Below are 21929 nucleotides of genomic sequence, written 5' to 3' on the forward strand. Positions count from 1 at the left end.
AAAGAGAGCCTTCAATAGTGCAAATGCATAATCAGTGCTGATACAGGTCTTTGGACAATGCAGATTTATATTTTATCTTAGCAAAGCTTTCTGTGTTGCATATTGATGCCATGCTCTTTGTATCAATGGCAACTCCATTATCTCTGATATAGTCCATGGGAAGTTAACCTGCACAAATCACCCACTTCAATCTAATGTGTGCCAGATATGAGAATTCTGGGAACTGCCTAGGTGATGCATACACACATTGCAGGTAATGCCATGTGCATTGTACATCACCTAGCGGTTGATAGAGTGGAAATCTTTCCAGCTGACATATCAGTATCCATTTGGCATGGATGAGGCCCTGATGGTGATGTGGATGGTTTCAACGGCCACCAGAACTTCAAGAAAATGGGCTGTTTTGCAAAATGCCAGCATGATGATGTTTTAACGAACTGCACTCTGTAGGAACTGTATATTTTCCTCAACTTGCTGAAGCATAACATCAAAGAACTGGCACGGTATTCATAAAGGAGATCCCTTTGATACTGCCACTGTCTCCCCTGAATGCTGCTGGAAGGGTCCTGTAGCAAGGATAGTCAATACTACACATACTTTAGTGCACACAGGAATTGGTATTCTATCCATCCTACAGGGTTCCTTGTGGGGATGGCTTAACTACAACCGTTTATATGATGTCTCTGTCTATACAATAGCATTGATTATGTCCCTGTCAAGGAATGTTAATTTTAGTCAGATCTGTTGACACAGAGGGACATGGTGTATGCCGCTGCAGAATATGACGGCCTATACAATAGCATTGATTATGTCCCTGTCAAGGAATGTTAATTTCAGTCAGATCTGTTGACACAGAGGGACATGGTGTATGCCAGAAAATAACTAGGAGAACAGCCTGCAAAATATAGTGTTCAGCTAATGCACATGTTTTCAGGAGCATCTTAGTGCAGTCAGTCTCTGCCTCTGTTCACCAAGAAATAACCATGTACGAATTTGCTGCCTGGCATGACTCATGAAATTTTTATTCTTTTTGAATCATTTCATCACTCCCTGTTTTCATTATTGTGAAGTTCCTCATTTCCATATTATATGGTCATATAGCACTACCTCTATCTCTGAATCGACCTCAAACATAACTTGCAGGGTTCCTCAAGCACAGAAATCATTTAATAATTTATACAATATTTAGTGCCACTATAGGTATATCAATGTATCTTTCAATATTTCATAATTTCCCAGTATTTCTGTTTCTCTCTCTCTCTGTAAATAAGATCTATCTTTCTCTCTCTCTCTCTCTCTCCATATATTTATATATATATATATATATATATATATATATATATATATATATATATATATATATATATACATACATGTGTGTGTGTGTGTGTGTATGTATGCATGATTATTAGACACTTTACTGAACAACACAAATGTTGGCAATCCTTGCATTGTTGTAAACCATTCAAATATACATCTGCTGAATTCCTTTAGAGGTACAGAAATAGTACTGGTATTATCTCACAACTAAGCTGTAAACATAGTTTAAGTGTTTTTTTTTTCCTCAGGACAAGGCAACTATAGATAGACAGATATTGATGGGTGAATTTGGCATAATGGTTAAGATCTTCACCTTATGATAAAAGGTAGAGGGTTTGATTCTGACCTTGGATTATTGCTTAGGCTTATAATGGCCATTCAGGGCAGTTAACCTAGTATTCACCTATGATAAATATACACAAGTCTGCAATCACACAATAGTGGGGAAAGAATATATTTCCTAGTACCCATTACTTTGGGATCTAGCTCAGTTCCATCATGGTTGCTCAACTATCCTGACATTCAACATAAAATTCATATTTGCTCCCAAGTATATTTTGACCGAGTGATGTGTACCCCATATCCATATGTAAAAATATACTGTATATGTATCTATGAAAAACATGTAAATCCAACAGTCAAAAGTCCATTAACTTTAGATTACTGAGGTGACACAGACCCCTCACAGACAAGGATTTGCCCCTCTCAGACATGGATTTGGAACTAATGATGCTTTGCCAATTTTTATTATGATGTATTCCCTTAACAATAAGAATTATAAAACTCTAATGCCTGACTCTACTAACTGACTTTTAATTCTCAGTGGCTGACCAACAAATTGATCATTCTGCTGGGTCAGGGCAGCACTATGTGGCAAAAATCAAGGACAATAAAGTGACATGGGGAGCAGTTGCAATGCCTTGCGTCCTATGCTTTTTTGTTATTCATTTGTACACAGTGTGACGTGTGTGTGTGTGTGTGTGTGTGTGTGTGTGTGTGTGTCTGTCTGTGTGTGTGTGTGTGTGTGTGTCTGTGTGTGTGTGTGTGTGTGTGTGTGTGTGTGTGTGTGTAGGCATCAGTACTTACATAACTTATTATAGTTGTAAAATGCTTCCTCTACAGCCAACTACATATGGTACAGCAAGTTTGAAATATCAGATTGCAGGGCTATTTTACTTCAAAAATATAAAAAATAAAAAGTAGACAGCATTAAAACATATACAAAACAACTTAACAAATAGCCCATTCTCTAAGCACAATAATGTATTGTAGGATGTGTGCTATTGAGAAAATAATGCCTTTCAGGGATGTTGAGGCCTGATGCCTCACAATGCCCTTGGGTGGGCCTCAGGGCCAGATACGGCACAAGACTACCTAGGGGAGCCTGGCCACAATGTTAATTAAAATTATCAGAAAAAAATAACCTGTTAGGTTACCAGTTTCATTTCCTGCTCAGTGTGTGTGCAGCAGCTCTGAAGCCAATAAGACAATTTCATGCCCAGTGTGCATGTGTATAACAGCTCCAGTCTCAGCCAATGAGATTAGAATTGGGACAGAGAGACTTGCTGCATAATTTTTTTGAACAGGACAGTGTCAGGTATTCATGGAGGCCACACTTTTTTGAAATGAGTGGTGCTGCAATTGAATGGATATTGATGGACTTCAAAGCACTTGAGTACTAGAATGGATATACTTATGTGTATCTTATCTGACTGAGAAGAGTAGTCAGAGGGATACTTATTTTGTAGAAAATGGACATTGGAGTACTGGTACATGCAAGAGAACAGTATGGGCAGAACTATGTGTGTGGGCATGCATGTGTATGTGTGTGCATGATGTGTGTCACTAAAATGAGAGCACTGTTTCCTTAAGTGACTTTCTCAGTGTAGCACAGACTCAAACCATGGGCCTTAGCTACAAGAGACAAGAACCTTAGTCATCCACATCTACTGCTAGACCTACATTACCCCCCCCCCCCCCCTTGCAAGTCATTAAAGAGTATAGTAGCAAATGTCAACCATTAGAGTCTTATAGCTTTTGTGGTTCAGAAAATATATATTGATATAAAACCTGCTGTCCTGTTACCTTTTAAGTGATTTAGAGTAATCTGCTCTTATCTGTCTCCAGTTTTGCAGAACAGCTGTGATTTTGTCTTGTTGTTATGCCCTGTGCTTTAGCAAGTCACTTGACCAGGCAGTGCTTTGGGGCAACTGGAAATTTGGGCTAGGTTTCTCAGTGGTCCCCCAGACTGCAAGCTAGGAATCAGAGTAGTTATGGTGTAATGGAAGGAAACTGATTTTAGTAACCAGGAGCATCATCTTACGAGTCATGTTCTTTGTATGTTCCTTGGTTTCCTTGTTCTGTTGAATGTTGACAGTGTGTTTATTATATTGCTGTGAATCAATTGAGCATCATGAAGTGTCTCTATGAGGTTAATGTTAATATTTTAGCTATGAATACATTTTTATCTAGCTTGTTTTTTGCATGCACACAGATCTGAAATGCACTGTGTTTGGGCTACAGCAGTTTATCTGCGGTATATGGCTTGATTCCCTCAACTTTCACATATCTTTTGTGTGACTGCCAATTTACCTCACCAGACAGTACTCCTGGGACACTTTTGAGCAGTGAGTTCTTCCAGGCTATTAGCAAATGAGTTGCATATTTATTTGAATTCCTGCACACTTCACATAGATGCTAATTAGTACTTTATTATATGCTACTTGAGTATGAATCCTAGCACATCTCTTGTAGTTTGATGGGTTGCCAGATGGATTTATAATGTGCACACTGACAGGTTTGAACAGTGCTTATAACTGGAGGGGGAAAGCCAAGTAATGGGATATTGCCATGGCTGGTGGGGGCCTAATTCATTACCCTACTTAGGTCTCCATTTATCCATGATCCTACTCATGACTCCGTTGGTGTATGCTGCAACAATACAGCATTATTAGCAATCCAGGTAGGTTATAGAGAGCTATAGAAAAGACATATAGAGGTTGAAAAAGAGATGTAGTTGCCCTGCAAACATGTTAGCTACACCCCCAAATAACAAACAGGATGTTGTATGCAATAATATTTCTGGTATTTGAATGAATTGTGGGTTGTTGAACAAAATCTGCTGTATTTGTATTGTCTTTAATCGTTTTGTTTTATTAATTGCAATAATGACTGAATTAATTCATTAATAGGCCTGGATTGTGTAATATAGTCTAAACATATCACATTTTAGTAGTCTAAACATGTTGCATTTTAGTGATATATTTTTGCAGTACCTTCTCTATAGCCACCAATAATTGCAAAGGGGTTGACACTTGTCGGGTCATATAGTCCGTATTATTTGGAGTGCTGATCAGAACCATCTGATCTTCAGTATTCATTATGTAGTCAGTGTTACATATCACTGTGAGCTACAATATTGGATTGCAAAGGATTCCTGCATTTAGTTGAAAATTGTGCCTGTGGCAGTTAATACCAGGGAATAAACATCCGACTTATCAATGAACTGGTTCTTGTGTATTGTGGTGCAATTGAGAAATTGAGTGTGGCTTCTTAATGCCCTCCAGGACTGTATGCCTATTAACTTTGAACCTGTTTTCATTACTTGCCAACCATTCCTTATTGCATAGCTGATCAAGTAAAGGAAATATTATGTCAGTATCACCAGCACACTATATTTTTAATGTAACATAGGCAATTTATTCTTTCAAAGGCAGCAGGCATTTGTAGATGAAGCACTGAAATGCAGCATTGCTTGCCAGCCAGTAGTAACCTCAGCATTACTAAAAGTTCTTTTTAATGTGGAATGATGTAGATGATTTTTATTTCTGCACAGACTGTGAATTTTAACTTAACATATGTTATTAGGTGGTTAATATTTGTTATGTTGTCATAAAAAACGTCTATTTAAACTTTGCTATACATGGCTGAATATTAGGGCATGATAGTAGTGATATTTATACAATTTCATGTTGTTCACCTAGGGCTACTAGTGATGTATATGTAATATAGTTCTTCATAACAGAAAGGGATGGAGTCAGTCAACAAAGTAACAATAACTGCTGGCGGGGGCTCTCCATGGATGAAAGTGCCTTATGCATTTATCATCTGGTCATTTATAAACAATTTTAATCTGGCTTTGCAGGTATAATCTGCACGTGTGTGTGTGTGTGTGTGTGTGTGTGTGTGTGTGTGTGTGTGTGGGTGTGTGTGTGTGTGTGTGTGTGTGTGTGTGTGTGTGTGTGTGTGTGTGTGTGTGTGTGTGTGTGTGTGCGTGTGTGCGTGTGTGTGTGTGTGTGTGTGTGTGTGTGTGTGTTTGTGTGTGTGTGTGTGTGTGCGTGTGTGTGTGTGTGTGTGTGTGTGTGTGTGTGTGTGTGTGTGTGTGTGTGTGTGTGTGTGTGTGTGTGTGTGTGTGTGTGGTGTGTGTGTGTGTGTGTGTGTGTGTGTGTGTGTGTGCGTGTGTGTGTGTGTGTGTGTGTGTGTGTGTGTGTGTGTGTGTGTGTGTGTGTGCGTGTGTGTTTGTATGTGTCTGTGTGTATGAATTAAGTTGAAATACTTTAGCTACTGTGTGTTTGTGTAAAACAAATTTGAAATATTTGACTATGGCCATTATTACTTTTATTAATTTTTTTGACACAGACATCTGACAAGGATGCAGTTAACTATGTAGCAATGATTGCTGATATGGGAATGTCTGTGGATAAAACTGACTGACTCTGCTGAGCTGATAAAGTTAAATAGTCAGTCTGTCTTTGAAGACTAGTGTGAATTTGTGTAAATCAAAATGGAATACTTTTCTGTGGCATGTTTATCACAATCAGACGATGTATACATGATCAGTAAAGTGGCTGTAATTGTTGAGTACAGATATTTATGAATTATAATGAATTAGGTACTTTTGTCATTATTGAGTCATACTTTTTGTTTCACTGCTTACTGGAAAAAGTGTTTAAAAACACAAACTTAAACACGCCCTAACAAATGTTGCTGTATTAAGCAATAAATATAATTTAAAACCATCAAGAAGGTGAATCAAAGAACAAATGCATTCATGCATGGTCCTAAAAACATATGCAGGGGTGCCCATGGTTTGAAAGCACTCAGGGCCCAAGGTACACTTAATGCACCAGTGACCAGATGCATTTTCAATGACTGTGAGTTACAAGCGAAGAGAAGTTTAATGTCACCAGTGCTAAATGTCTTTTTCATTGTGAGACTGTTTTGTCTTGCAAAAGGCCATCGATGTTTGTGCTATAAAATTTGAGATAAAAGTTTTAATTTAAAAATAAATCTCTGTAACCATTGTAAAAGTAAAGAAAAAATAGTATGCATGCTGACGGGTTTGAGCAGTGTTTATAGCAACTGGGGAGAGAGACCCAAGTAATGGGACCCTGGAATGTCTGCAGGAAAGGCAGCCCTGCTCAATTACCCTGCCTAAAGCCAGGTTTGACCATGATCAGGTTCTGGTAGGCTTTATTCTCTAATAACTAAAGGGACATGTTTGCTTACATATATTTGAGTGCCTGGTCATATACAATTTTTCCAAGCAGCAGCTATGGTTGTTGGGGCCTTTGGTAGTGGCTTGATTGTAGCATATTTGGAGCTTGATGGGACTATTTTTGCTGTGAGTAATAAGAAAGAAGTAGGGTTCAATGGCTTCCCTATTTTCCCCGTTTCTCATAAGTTTGGGTTTGCTGGTTGTTACACCAAATCAATTCACTCACATCCTTCTATTTCTGTCCATTAAATTTATACAAATGTTTCTGTCAACAGCATTTTATTTTGAATTAATATGCATTATTGGCAAACTATGTATTTCTGTGCCCTTTGCTGTGAGAAAGGTTAAAACTGGGTTTTCTTTGCACTTTTTTATATAGATAGTCTGTTGAAATCCCAAGTCCGCAGAATAGGAGAGACTGGAGTTGTAAGTTACTGGAATAAATACTAAATATGAGGTTGTTATAACTTCCAGAATGAGGCATCATAATCCAAGAGTTTCTATTTGTAAGTAGTTGACACCTTCTTGTCTGTTTGTATGAATGTATTAGAATTATGTTTTCTTTTAATATTTTTTTTTCTTTCTACTTCTGCCTCAGTCTTTTGACTGATCTAGGTACAACGCATGCTATAGAATGATATTGCCAAGTAACAACAGAACTATTAATTAATGTGTAAAGTCAATTAAATATCAAATACATGAATACTAATGTGAGTCTTTTGTGTATTTATTGTCCAGAAATCCCCATGTAGCTCTAATACCCATCTTGTATATGAGGGGAACTAGTTGAACACAGAAATGCGTGATAGAATTACTTGACCAATTGTGTGTTCTGGGTGTTTGCATAAAAAGTTTTTTGCACTGAGCAAGCAGAGTGCAGATTTATCACAACTCAGCAAATCATCAATACATACTCATCAAATCATCCTTAAGCAGCATTTAAAACAATAGAAACTCTCTGTTTTTTGCATGAGATGGGGAAGCAGCAAGCCCCCACATATTCTCACAGCTCTTACTTCCACATTACAACTCTGAGGTCATATAACCATGAGAAAGGGGAAATCCCACCTTGTGGCTATAGTACAACTTAAAGCTAGTGCTTTCAGGTAACATTTTCCTAATTAATCAACTAGCAGTTGTGTACTTTTTGCTAAAATATGCTGCATTAAGAACTGACCTAGTGACTTACGATGAACCCCTGCATGCTGGAGCCTGACCTTTTCTTATACTGTGAAAGTGTGTACAGGACAGCTGTGGCCTGCCTTTTTAGCACATTTTTCTGAGCAGTACTGAGTTAGAAGTGCATGAATTGCTTTATTGCTCACTGATTAATATCCCTTTGTGCCTTATGTAGGGAAAATAGTAAACATCATATGTTGCTCTCTGGAAATGATTGCCGGATAACTTTAGAGAAATGTTGAACACAGGCACAGACATAGATGATCTTCCAAAATTTCATTTTTAACTCATAATCCTCTTTATCTTTTCTTATTAGATTAAAAATAACATTTTTAACAGAAATTGTACTCAGTTCTTATGATTGGGTCGTCAGTAAATGGTAGGTACAAAAGCTATTTTGGAAATTTATGATGATGCCGCTTTACTATCAGTGACTACATCAATGTTCTGCGCTCAGGAATATGACTGTTTCCTTGTCTCTTACTAACCATTTACATTTGTGTTTGGTCTTTACTGTAAATGTTTTTGAATGTATTAAATCACTCATGTTGGAGCTTTTCTCCTCGGGCCTCTACTGAAAAGGGATATGTATCCAGCTAGACTAGCCCGGTCAACAAATGTAAATAAATAAATAAATAAATAAATAAAAATTTTGGGATTCTGTTTTCATGTTTTGGCATATCTATAAGTGTGCATTCATGATAAAGAAATATATAAACTGAAGAAGGTATTTGTAAACTGAGAGAACGTTGAATTGTAGTATATTAGTGTTAGTGGAGGACCAGTGTGGTATTTTGAGATATATGCTAGTGTAGTAAGAAAAAACAGTGGGAGTATGTTACAATGGACCAGGTGAGGATTAAGAGTTAAAATTGTAGTGGGTTAGAAGTTAGTCGTGATATTGAGTTATTAAGTAAATGTGCTAGGTGAAAAGAGAGTGCTGCATGTACCACTATCTCAGGAATGTTCCTGAGACAGTAATACTGATCTGAGGGATTACTATGTAATAAAATCGTGATGGAAATAAAAATACAACAGAAGTAAAATAGGGGAATATTAAGTTATGGGAAGTATAGTGGACAAAGTTACGATTATAGTGCAGAATTGTCAAGGAGTTTCAGTTATGACAACTACATCAGGGAAAATATTATGTGAGGCAGACATGGAATTCATGTATTTTGTTTGATATACTTCTGAGATTCATATTTACTAGGAAAAGGTGTGCTCCTTTAGAAGAGGTGTTTGTTAGGAAGTGTGGTTTTACTGTAGGGTAGTTATGGATATTTTGTTGAATATTATCAGGTCTGAGGTTTTGGTATATGCCATCACTTAGTTTGAAATAAGTTACTAAGTGTAGTAAGCAGTATATTTGTTGAGAAGTGAGTTATTTTAACATTTTTTTTTGCATGGTAGATTGTAATCTTATACATTTCTTGTAGTGGGAGTGGTGTTAAGAGTAATATGGTATGTCTGTGGTTGATGGAATATGCTGTGTGCGGAGTTAGTATGTGTGGATATAGTGGGGGTGGGATTTGGGGTCAGGCTAAGGAAGTGTGGTGAATCTGAGCATAGCAAGGGCAAATGAAGCAGGAAGGGGCTGCCAAGTGATTTGTAATGGTAAAAAAAAAAAAAAAAACGGCAACAGTAAGTACCATAGAAACTGCAACACATTGTCAAGGCTTAAAGTACATTTAGAGTGACTACAATTCTTAATTAGGGCGAAGTTAAAGTGCTGTGCAGGAAACCCAGTTCTGATTGCATTAACATATGGTTTGCAATAAATGCATTATTTGTTGTTGGTTATAAAGTAAAGTGCTAATTAAATAATGAAGAGGAATCGATGGCCAACACTAAATTATAATTTAATTAAGTAGGACCATAAGAGAAATACCTAGTGAATGTATCGTATTAAGTATGCCTGTATCAACTAAGAAAGTCTCTCTTAGGATCAGTAACCAATACAATCTAACCTAATTTTGTACTTGTAATTAGCTACCATCATGGCCTGAGGAAGTGCCATTTTGGGGGGAAAGCACTTACCTGTCATTTATATGTTAAAGTTTTTATAACTTTTACAGCCTTGTTGGATGGTCGTTTTCATTTTGTTCTCCTTTAACAAAATAATTATGCTCCATCATCTTTCTACATGGTGCTCATAAGTGTACTTCTGATATTCAACAAAGTTAATAAAATGTAGGCATTTTGTAAATGTTTACTTTAAATTATCAGATGCATCACCAATGTATTTGCTTGTCTATGCATGAATTTGCAGGTCCCGCATTCCTGTACAGTGTGTTTACCATCATGGAGTTGCCTCTGGTGATTTCCTGTTGCTTTAATCTGCTGCAAAACTGACATTTGTTATGAATATGTCTACAAAATGAACTATATTGCCTGGCATCTCATTTTTAATAAACTGATTTGCACAGTCTTCTATATATTAGGATTATTTATAATAGTAGCTTTAACAAGCTACTTACCACATTTTGGTTACTAGTTACAAAAACTGTCCATTTTCCAAGTGAATCATAGCTGTGCTATTATTACTCAAAGGGGCTGAATTATTTAGAGTTTAGAGCAATAGAAATCACTTTTGGAAATGATTCATGAAAAAATGTTATACTGATAATGATAATTCACAACTACCGGGTTTAATGAGTGTGAAGGTCAGCTTACATAACTGAAAGTTAAAGGCTGCAGTGCTATTTGTTTTTGTTTTGTTATTTTTCTTATCATGAATGGCCACTTGGCCTGTATGTGTCAAATGCTGGCTATCTCTTTATATCTATGAACATGCTTGTGGGTTAATATTTCACAAAATGAGACTTTGGCAGTCATTACACTTTTCTCTATTTTTAGTCTGGAAAAAGTTAACATTGTATTTTTGTCATGAGTTGGCATACATGTATGAACACGAAACTGTATTTTTCAGAGAGAGTGCTAAGGATGTTTTAGTTTTTCTATAGCTACTCACAGTAATAAGGGAAGGTACAACCATTTGCAGTACATTTCTTTTCTCTCTGATACCTCTTTATAGCCTCTAGCAACACAGTTTTATCCAGTATTTAAGTTGTGATTTACTACTATATTCATTTACATTCCTGTTTTATTTAATGCGGTGACATCTGTTTAGGATGACCTCAGGTTATACTAACTGAACATTGCTTACCTTCTGCAATACATTTTTCATCATAGATATAATCGGCATTTATATAATTAATTTATTCTAGGTGTACAGTTTCAGTTCTGTTTTTTTTTTTTAACTATGTCCCCACCTGACCTCTGTACTGCCTCTGGCTGCCCAGGCTTCTTCACTTACCCAACTCCAACTCCCTTTATGTCTCCTTCTGTAATACGAGCTTTCACTAGAAAGGTCTCCTGACTCTTAAGGAACTATCCCTCCTGGGACAGAACATTTTACCATTGTTTGCTTTATGCTATATCCCCTGGCAGTCCTAACAATCAGCATGGCTCCTAACCAAACTATGGGCACTGGATATCCTGCCTATATTTTATCTGATGAACAATTTATGTTTCTTTTTTTACTTCCAAACTCCCAGATTTTCATTTGTAAATCATCCTTATAACCCAATATAATGTTACTATTTTGTCCTTTGTAAGTGTGATACTTACGATGTCTGCCAAGTTGATATGTTTACCCATCGGGTGTTTTTGTCTCTATTTCTTCATCAATTTTTCTCTGTCATTTCTGGTTCTTCGGTGTCTGTAGAAATTGCATGGCTGACTCATATATCACTCATTGAATGATTCAGAGATTCACATAATGGGACTTTTTTCATGTTGATATGCTTTATGTCTATTGACTTGTTTTAGAAAAGTTTAGCTTGTATGCTTGTCTTTTTTTCACCTGTTCATAGCAGAAACATGCTCGTTATTAGCATTCTTATAGCATTCTTCATAGCACTCCTGGGTGTAAACCTTATTTTGTTGTAGAGCTATCCCGGTTTTTTTTACCTAACTGCGCCACCCACGTGGGGCTTTCTTCAGCTACAACTAACGTGTTTGCTATCGCACACACGCTAACTCCCACTCAACTAACCAACTGACCCTACTCAGATGGCTTGTCTCTAAGATGACTCTGTCGCTAACCACATTTTATGAGTTTTAGTGTTTTTGCCAGTTTTTAAGGCTCCTTGTAACCCTAACCGCATAGTGAATGCTATATGCCCCATCGCGAGTCAGCGTTCCAATAGCTAAGTGTGCTCTAGTGTAGATCTCTGCTACTCAGATGGCTTGTCTCTAAGATGCCTCTGTCGCTAACCACAATTTATGAGTTTTAGCGTTTTTGCCGTTTTTTAAGGCTCCTTTTAACCCTAACCGCATGGTGAACGCTTTATGCTCCATCGCGAGTCAGCGTTCCACTAGCTAAGTGTGCTCTAGTGTATATCTCTGCTACAGTCTCTTTAATTACTTGCTACAGTATAGTGGGTTCAATGTTCTTATTTCCCCTTGGATAGTTATCATAGTTGCTATAGTACTTGGACCCCTGATACAAAGACCAACCAGGCTTATATGTTATTATCCATAAGTCCCAAAATGATTATTACTTCTGTGTTTTTGAAGTTATTTGGACACAATCTACCATTTATTGTGATTATACCTGCCTGTTCTATTAAGCGTTGATACATTCACAACCTAGTCTTATAAACTGTTACTTAAGATTGAGTGCTAGACTGATAGATGCTTTTCTAATTTAGCTTTGTTGTCAATGCGATCTCTTGTCATCTGTTAAGTGGTTTTATTTGTACTAGATTACTAGATACTTATGCTGTTTGGCCTCTTACTGTCCTAGTTACATGATTTCACTATATACCTTGATCTAATACGTATGCTAACTTTGTTATATTTTTTTCCTCCTCCCTACCCGTCTATCCTTCCCACTAGAAAGTTCTTAACTCTATCAATACTTTGAACATTGACCTGCCTCTCGCCCTACTGGTATCGGATGATTCCTGGCCTTGCCTACAGTGACTGAAAGTCTGCCTGCCTCCCATATTTCCTCCTCACTCAAGGAACTGAAAGTAGGTAGTGGGCTTTGCATTGTTGATTCAATAAGCCACTGCTAAAGTCTACCTACTGAGTCCAATAATTTGCCTGTGCTTGTGTGCCTAGCAGCCAGTACCTCTCCTCCTCTGATCCTCTACCACCCCTCCACTCTCACCATTACACTATTTCCTCCTTTTCCTTGCCACCTTTACTTGTCCCTTTTCTGCTTTTCCCTTCTCTCCCTCATTTACCTGCCCTGGCCACTAGGTGGTGCTCTCCTCACTCTCTTATTTCCTCGCTACTTCCTATGCCCCAGATTAGCATTTAAAGTTTATGCTGGTTCTCCTATCTCCCTCAGCCTATATATTCTACCTTACAGTCTGCCTATCTCCTTGCCAATAGTGCTAGTACTGCTCCAGTATCTTGCCTGTCTTTCTCAGCTTCACTTTTCTCCTTCTGCATCTTTCTGACCTACACCTGCATACCATCTCCTATTCCACTGCTCTACTTGGGTTTCCTTTCCCATACACTTTCTGCTCCTGCCATACCTACCTGCATTTCTGATTGTCTCCTCTCTCCACCTCTGTTGTTTCTACCCGCTCCGTTCGCCCTACGGGCTCACTCCGCTCCCCTCCCTACCCCCAATTCCCACCCACCCCAGGGGTCCTACCCTTATACCTCTCTTGCCACACCCCTATCCCATCCTTCCAATCCTTCTCCTTCCCGCTCAAACTTCCTCCCACCCATGCACACACCCTTTAACACTACACACTCCCACTGTGCTCTACCTATTCTCCTCCTCCCTACATCTTGTTACTTAATCATCTCACTTTAAACATTTATCCCTTCACTGTATTACTACTATCCCCTCTTCGCCTACTCCTTTTATACTTTCTTATCTATTGAACATTAGTATACCCCCTTCTACATCTTGCCCCCCATATCTTCCACATCCTTCTCTTACTTCTCACACTCATCTTACAATGGCTCCATACCTGCCAACCCAGATCTTACTCTCATTCTTACTGTTTACCACTCTATTCTCAGTCTATCTCCTGTCCTGTTACGAGAAATCACTTGATGCCCAAACTCTCCATCCTCACAAACACACCTCCGCATTTCTCAGTCCACTTATTCCATATCCTTTTACTTCTCCTATCCCCAACTATCATCTACCTAAATTCCACAGGCCTAGACATCTCAACTATGTCATAACATCTGATAATAAAACCAGAATACTAACCTTACAAAGATACTATCTTAAAATCAAATGTAGCAATCCTACCCTTCAAGATGGTGACATCCATCCTAACCCTGGCCCTTCTCTCCCCTCCCCCCTGGTGCCTATGCCTAAAACCAATAATAGCTTGTTAATAGGACATCTGAATACCCAAAGTTTAAACAACAAAGTACCATACCTTCATGCACTCCTTCACACACACCCATTTGATATTTTTTCCTCTCAGAGACCTGGCTAAAACCTAGCACTAAAGACTCTGAGATTATTCCCCAAGGTTACAATATAGTAAGGCTCGACTGCCCCAAAAGAAAAGGTGGTGGTGTTGCAATTCTCTTTAGAAATCATCTAAATATCACTACCCTTCCAGCCTCTCCAACTCAAGATAGCAGGATAGAAGCCATCATCATCAAACTCCAATTAAACTCCAAAAAATCCCTTAATATCATCTGTATGTACCTGCCTCTTGGTAACAATATACCAACCCTTGAAGATTATTTTAGTTACATATCAGCCACTTATCCTCAGGAAACTATCATACTAGGCGACCTGAACATAGACTGGAATAGTATTAATGAAGAAAACCCTTCATCTCATATCAACCTACATGGTTTCACCCAAACCATCACCTCAACTACTAGGCTCGATAAACATACCAAAAGAGAAAGCATTCTAGACTGGATACTTATAAACAGAGTAAAAAATAATTACAAATTAGGAACCTTGCCAGACGATATCAGTGACCACTCTCTTAACTTTTATTACAAGAGAAAAAGCTGATTGGCTTAACCCCCACATTACTAGAAAAATACGTACCTCCAAACATTTTAATCTGGACCTATTTCAAACTGAACTCAGGGCATGTAACTGGAACCCCTTAAAAACTCTTCCTCTTGAAAATGCAGTACTACATTTTAACAAAACGTTCTTATCCATTCTTGACAAACATGCTTCTGAACGTATTATTAGAATGAAATCTAATACGGCCCCTTGGCTGTCTAATGAAACCAAAAAGCTCATTCTCACTAGAAATAAAATCTGGGCTAGATGGAGATCCCACAGAACTAACACTGATCTTTTAAACTTCAGACAGCTTAGAAATCTAACTAAAAAGGCAGTGATAACCGACAAAAAGAAATTTTATATCAAACTTCAACAAACTCATCTTAATAATTCAAAACTATTCTGGTCCTCAGTCAATAAACTCCTCTCCCCAGGAACTTCCAAAACACCTTCCCCACTAAATGCAGACCCTGATACACCACAACAGACTGCAGATACCTTTAACTCTTTCTTCACAGAAACTATTCAAACTCTAGCTAAACAACTTAATGCCAACAACTTCTGTCCACCTAGTAACCAAACTAACTCCTCCTTTAAATTTTCACTACAACCTATCCCTACATCATACATTCACAAACTTCTTCTCAAACTAAAACCATGTACCCCCTCTGCCGATAAGCTCCCATCTCTTTTTCTTCAAAAGGCTGCCAAGGTTATTGCTTATCCTATCTCTATTCTCATAAATAGGACAATCAAAGAAGGAATCATCCCTGAAATCTGGAAGGTCTCTCATATTATCCCACTACACAAAGGTGGACACTCAACTGACTATGCTAACTATAGGCCCATTGCTCTCCTCTCACCTTTGGCTAAGATCATGGAAAAATGTATCCACCTTCAACTTGTACAATATCTCTCTCATCACAACATAATAGCAAACTGTCAACATGGCTTTAGACCACATCACAGTACCACCACTGCCCTGCTTTCTTTTGTAGATACTATTAATCAGAACCGCAACAACAACTTACTCTCTTCTGCCCTCTTCATTGACCTGTCCAAAGCATTCGATATGGTTAACCACCCCTTGTTACTTAATACTCTTGAATCCCTCTCATTCGATATCCCAGCCATTACATGGTTTAAGTCTTACCTCACAAATAGAAAACAAGCAGTTCTCTGGGAAAACCACACCTCTTCTCTCTTGCCTGTTACCATTGGTGTTCCACAGGGCTCTATCCTTGGTCCACTTCTCTTCTCCCTTTTCATTAATGATCTTCAGACAATAATCCCTCAAGCAACCTGCATTCAATACGCTGACGACTCTACACTTACCTGCTCAGCATCTTCTACCCCAGAACTTATCTCACTCACCCAAACTGTGTTCAATACCGTAGAAACATGGTTCTCTAGTCGTTTCCTCTTACTAAATGCGAAAAAAAACAAATTTCTTCTTTTTACCCCCACATGCAGGACCTCTCCCTTACATTTCTCTATCTCTTCCAACAGCGCCACTATCATCTCCCCTGACACATCAACTAAATTGTTAGGTATTACAATTGACAATAATCTCTCATTTGACCTACACATTAACAACTCCATGAAACTAGTTAACAGAAAGATAGGATCCCTATATCGAATTAGACCTTTTCTTACACCCTCGACTAGAACAAGGATCGCTCACTCCCATCTTATCTCCACTCTTTTTTATGCTACTCCTATCTTTACCAATCTCAAAAAAACAAGCCTTCACAAACTGGCAACCTGCTATAATAACATTGCCCGCTTTGCTACCGGTAACCCATATAAAACACATCATTGCCTAAACTTAAAACTTTTAGGCTGGCCTGAGTTTCAGAACTATCTAATAATCCATCAACTCTGCATTGCCCATAAAATCTGGTACCAACCTAATAATACCCCAATACTCTCACAACTCATAATCCCCTATAAAAATCTCACCTCTCTCTGCTCCTCCAGTAAACTTCTAATAAGTTCTATAAAATCAAATAATTATGCTGGTGACTCTCTATTTACCAATGCTGTAGGGACAAAATGGAATTTGTTACCTTCTAACATAACAAAGATTACTTCATTGCCTCTCTTCAAACAAAGTATTAAACTGCATTTCCAAAATCACTGGCTTTGTTCTTGTAGTAAACCTGATTAGCCTTTCACTATAACTAACTATATAAAACTATCTCTCTTACTCCTTGATACACTTCTCACTATTTGTCTTCTCTTCTCTCCCACTACTTCTCTACCTGTTATCTGTATTGTTTGCTATTTTCTACATTAATCCCTAACTTTTCCCTTACTCTCTTTTCACTCTACTTTTTTACATACTTTCCTTTATTTACAATCTATTAAGCTTTTCTTTTTTTCTGCCTTCTCTTTCTCAATTTGTACAATGTCATGTAGATAGTATTGTGTGTCATAGGAATTAACTCCTGTAGTAGTACTTTACATTGAAGGGTTTACTAGTTTTTGTTTTTTATTGCAAACCCTATTACTAACTCTAATATTATTATTATTACTGTTATTATTATCATTAGTCTATTTTGTTTTGTTAGTTTTTCTGTATGTATCTCACTCTGTGGAGCTTTTCTCCCCGGGCCGCTACTGAAAATGGAAATTTCTCCAGCTAGACTAGCCCGGTCAACAAATGTAAAATAAATAAATAAAATTCAGTTAGAAAAACAGATATTGTAAACCTGTAAGGCCTCACACAGCAGTCGTATCTGATTTAGTTGGCTATAGTTGCAGTAGGTACATGTTATACAAAATGATGGTAATATAAAACAAATTTTACAATCTCTTGCTACCTTATTTGGACTGAAGTGTACGTTAATAATCAATGCAGCATTTTTAGGTTTCTATATTAGTGCTAGATGAGAGGCAAAAATGTCTAGGAACTGTCTCACCATTCAAAGGGGTTGCATTATGTTGTAAGGTCAAGTCTAACACACTATTATGTCATGAATCATTTAGATACTGGTCTATTGTAGGGTGATATAATGACAATTCTGAGAAAAAATGTATTAAACAATGTGTTGTTCAGCAATAATGCACAATTTGTCATTCATTTCCCACTATCGAAAGTAGTGAAATGTGACACTGAGATTCAAAAAGCCATCACCATATTCCTCTTTCATCTTACCTGAATAGAACCCCCACCCTCCCATCCATATCATTAAAATGAACAAAGTCAAGCCAATATAGAAAGGCATGGCTCAATATAGCAGACAGCACATAGAGGATAATGTCCTACTAAGGAAATCATTCACTTTGTGTACCAGTGCGTGCTGTGTTATAGCTTATGTTTTGTTGCTAGTTCAACTCTGGTCCCACCAGGATATTTCTGTATATTAGCAATTTCCTCTCTGTAATACTAAACTGGCAACTGCAGCATTGTTGCACATGTAGTTTGTTTAACTTGAATCACCATATTATTTCATGTTACCTCTATATTAGCAATGTTCTTTTTGTATAATTTCCATTTCTTTGCAGAATTAAAATAATGCTTCTTTTATATTTTCAGTGTATATGTTTAACAGGAAACATTGATATCTGTCAGTTACTTATATATTTTTTTCCAACATCTTTATTAAATTTCCACGTGACAAAGGCAAGCTTACATTTATATAAATGAAAAACATACAAAATGAAACCATTTTAGCTGAAACAGTTTACATCACAGACACCATTGAAACAACTGTAGTTGTAAACATTATAAATCACTTATAAACATTCTAGTCATTGGCAGTTTAGCATTATATAGCTCATTTTGGAGCTGCCTTTTCTTTCCCTTTGCCTATACTCTGATTTCAATCCTTGATACAGAGGGCAATCTCTAACCTGCAGTCCAAATACATATTTGTCCTCTTCCCTTTCTATTACCTTTCTCTTTCTAGTTATTTGCTCTCAGTACCTTGGTTACTTTGGCAGTTTTCTCCAATAAATTCCAGCCCCCCCCTTGCCTATTATTTGTATAGCAGTCAACCCTATCAGCAAAATCTCTTTTCTCCATTCTTGTCCTGGTTTGGTTCTTAGAATACTCCCTGCTATTTTAGGAATATAATACTGTATGATTTTGGTTGTTCTCCTTAAGAGTTGGCATCCAAAATCCCAACCTCTCCTTATTTCTTGAGCTTCCTCCCTTCATCATCATCCCTTTCCACCTTGAATTATAGTTTTTCTGCCTATGCTATGTATAACAGCCTTAACTGTGTTGCTCTAAAATACCCCCTCAGATTAGGTAGTCCTAGTCCACCATGTTCTGTTGGTCAGCTTATCCCACTTGACCCTTGCTGTCTTTCCTTCCCAGATAAAATCCTTCAACTCTTTTTCAATTCCTGCCCACAATTTCTCCTCCAGTTGATAAAAGTATGCCTGACCCATGCATAAGACTAAAGGGACTAAAAACATTTTAATGGCTTGTATCTTAGTATCCATATCCATACAATAAAACTTCCACTTTCTCAGTTTTTGTATTAGAAATGACTCTGTGGTGGCAGCTAAGGAAATGTGGGAAGAGACTAAACAGTTACTTAAAATTTTTTCCCACTTTGCATTGTCATGTATTAGTAACTCAATGATCATTAAACTTTACTTTTGACAATGTGATCCAGAACCCTTGCACTCTGACCAAACTGCAAAGAACACAGTTGTGATCCCCAACAGAGCAAACATTGAACTCTCATGCAAACTGCAAGGCATTACATTTAAAAAAAAAACCTGTAACATAGCCTGAAGTGCCTTGTACCCCACACACCGGAGGCTAAATCCCTCATCTACATCAGCATCAGAGTGTATGTTGCACCTTTAATAGCCATTCCAGTCTACGGGCACGTGCATGCAAGTACTGAGCACGTGCAAGCAAGATTGCCATTTTGAGTGAAAGCATGTATGAGTGTAACAGTCAGTCAGTTAATTCATTAAGGTTTTATGTTCCTGCTATCCATCCTGATGTGTTTATGTGTAATAAATGACTGAAACGAACACCCAAGCCTCATCATCATCTTATTTGAATACACAAGATGAGTGACACCTCATTACCCCTGCTAGTCAATATATAATAGCTATGGCATTTCTGTATCTCAAAGTTGGATCATGGATTCATATGTTCATATGTTAATACTGAGCTTATGGTTGGAGACTCAACAAGAAACGTAGCCACATTACCCTTGTAGTGACAAGAGTAGATTAGTTCCCACTAAACAGAAGGTCCATCACATTAATACTAAGCAAAAACTTCTACTTTCCCATCAAGTCATTGAGGTTGGCATTTACAGTACTTGTGACGTAATTTGTTCGATTTTTCTTTTCATATTATTTAATTGTTCACTTAGTAATCTCACTGGACAGAAGTGTTTCTTTTCAGGGGTGTCTGGGAGCACTGCCTGGTTACATTTCTAGTTCAGAATCACACAGTAGGCAAATGGTTGCCAAGGGAAGCAAACTATTGGCTACATAAATCAGTTTAACGGTTCACAGCTGTAATCCACAATGCTGTCAGACAAAATGGAGAATGAGGGACAGTGTTCATTAGCAGTTCATAGCCTTAATGTTTTGTACTAAACTCCCTCAGATAATCAGAAGAAGTCTATTCCAAAGGTTAGAATGGCAGTGGATAAGAAACTTGTTATACCAGCAGATGTTGATTTTACAAAGGAGGATGAGATTCCTTATAAGAGTATTTGTTAGACAGTCTGCTCTACAAAGGCAGAGAAAGCCAAAAAACTCATGATCTTTCATAGGATAAAATACTAACCTATGAACCAACCTATGAACCTAAGGACTAAGCAGAACTCACACTTCAAGAGTCTATATGAGACAGAGAGCACAACAATGGATTTTAACCTTTTGAGATAACTTAATTAGCTTTAATTATGGACTTCAGTTAGTTAAGATTCCTTGTGATCTAAGTTACACAAGGTACTTTGATAGGTACATTCTACAAAGGGATATATATTCAAAGATGGGTCTAATAAGGGAGGAGCATATACAGGGACAAAGATGTTATTTAGTCTGGATAAAATGCCCTGATAGATAATCTGCTTGAGGAAGGAGGATTTTCCTCATCACAACTGAGAAATGGTAGTCAAAGAGAGCTCATTGTCTCTGTAGGAACCCTGGTCTCTAATAACAGAGTCTGTTTTGTAGGGAGTGCTAATGACGTGATTAGTGGGGTGGGCATGGATTTTATCAAACGTAATTATGGGGGGTGATAGCAATGTGATAAAAGGACTAGGCAAGGATTTTTTCAAAAGTAATTATGGGGAGTGCTAGCAATGTGATTAGAGGGGTGGGGTAGGATTTTATCAAAAGCAATTATGGGGAGTTCTAGCGATATGGTAAGAGGGGTGGGCAAGGATTTTATCAAAATTAATTATGGGTAGTGCTAGAGATGTGATTAAAGGGGTGGGCAAGAATTTCATCAAAGGTAATTATGTTGCACTTCCTGGCACTTAGGATGGCTAACACATCAGGAGTTGGACTGAATAGTGTAGGTATCACAGAAGGATATGACAACAATAGTTAATCTGCAGTCATTCACAAACTTACTGCACCAGAAACTTTGGTTGTCTGATTTTACTTCTGAGAAATAAATGTCAAATAAGAGGGGACTCAAGCAAAGCCCTGTGGAGCAGCCATAAAGACATCTCTAGGGCTGGATGAGCTGTACTGTAACTTAATGATCAGAGCTTTGTTAGTAAGGCAATTTCCTATTTAATGGAAAATGTAAGCAATAATGTCGAGACTGGAGACTTTGTCTCAGATACACATGAAAGGAATTATATCATAGGCCTTGGCTAGGCCAAGGTAGGCAGTATGAATGGTCTGGCTGCTGTTTAAGACTCCTTTGACGTGTCATTTTCAAGGAAATTAAGGATGAGCAGATAT

The 21929-nt window shown here is 37.7% G+C and overlaps 1 protein-coding gene across 8 annotated transcripts in view; it reads left to right on the top strand.

Moving 5' to 3' along the window:
* LOC122791844 overlaps window positions 1-21929 on the top strand; it is a 2266858-nt gene that overhangs the window by 509974 nt on the left and 1734955 nt on the right. For 7 of the 8 annotated variants that reach the window (XM_044059812.1, XM_044059813.1, XM_044059805.1 and 4 more), the window contains exon 2: window positions 7197-7323. The exons of the other annotated variant lie outside the window; for it this stretch is intronic. The gene's annotated coding sequence lies outside the window, so the exon portion shown is untranslated. The remainder of the gene's footprint in view (window positions 1-7196; window positions 7324-21929) is intronic. 8 annotated transcript variants of the gene reach the window in all.

Source organism: Protopterus annectens, chromosome 17.part0 (genome assembly GCF_019279795.1).
Source record: "Protopterus annectens isolate FY-2018-M chromosome 17.part0, PAN1.0, whole genome shotgun sequence".
Taxonomy (NCBI): domain Eukaryota; kingdom Metazoa; phylum Chordata; order Ceratodontiformes; family Protopteridae; genus Protopterus; species Protopterus annectens.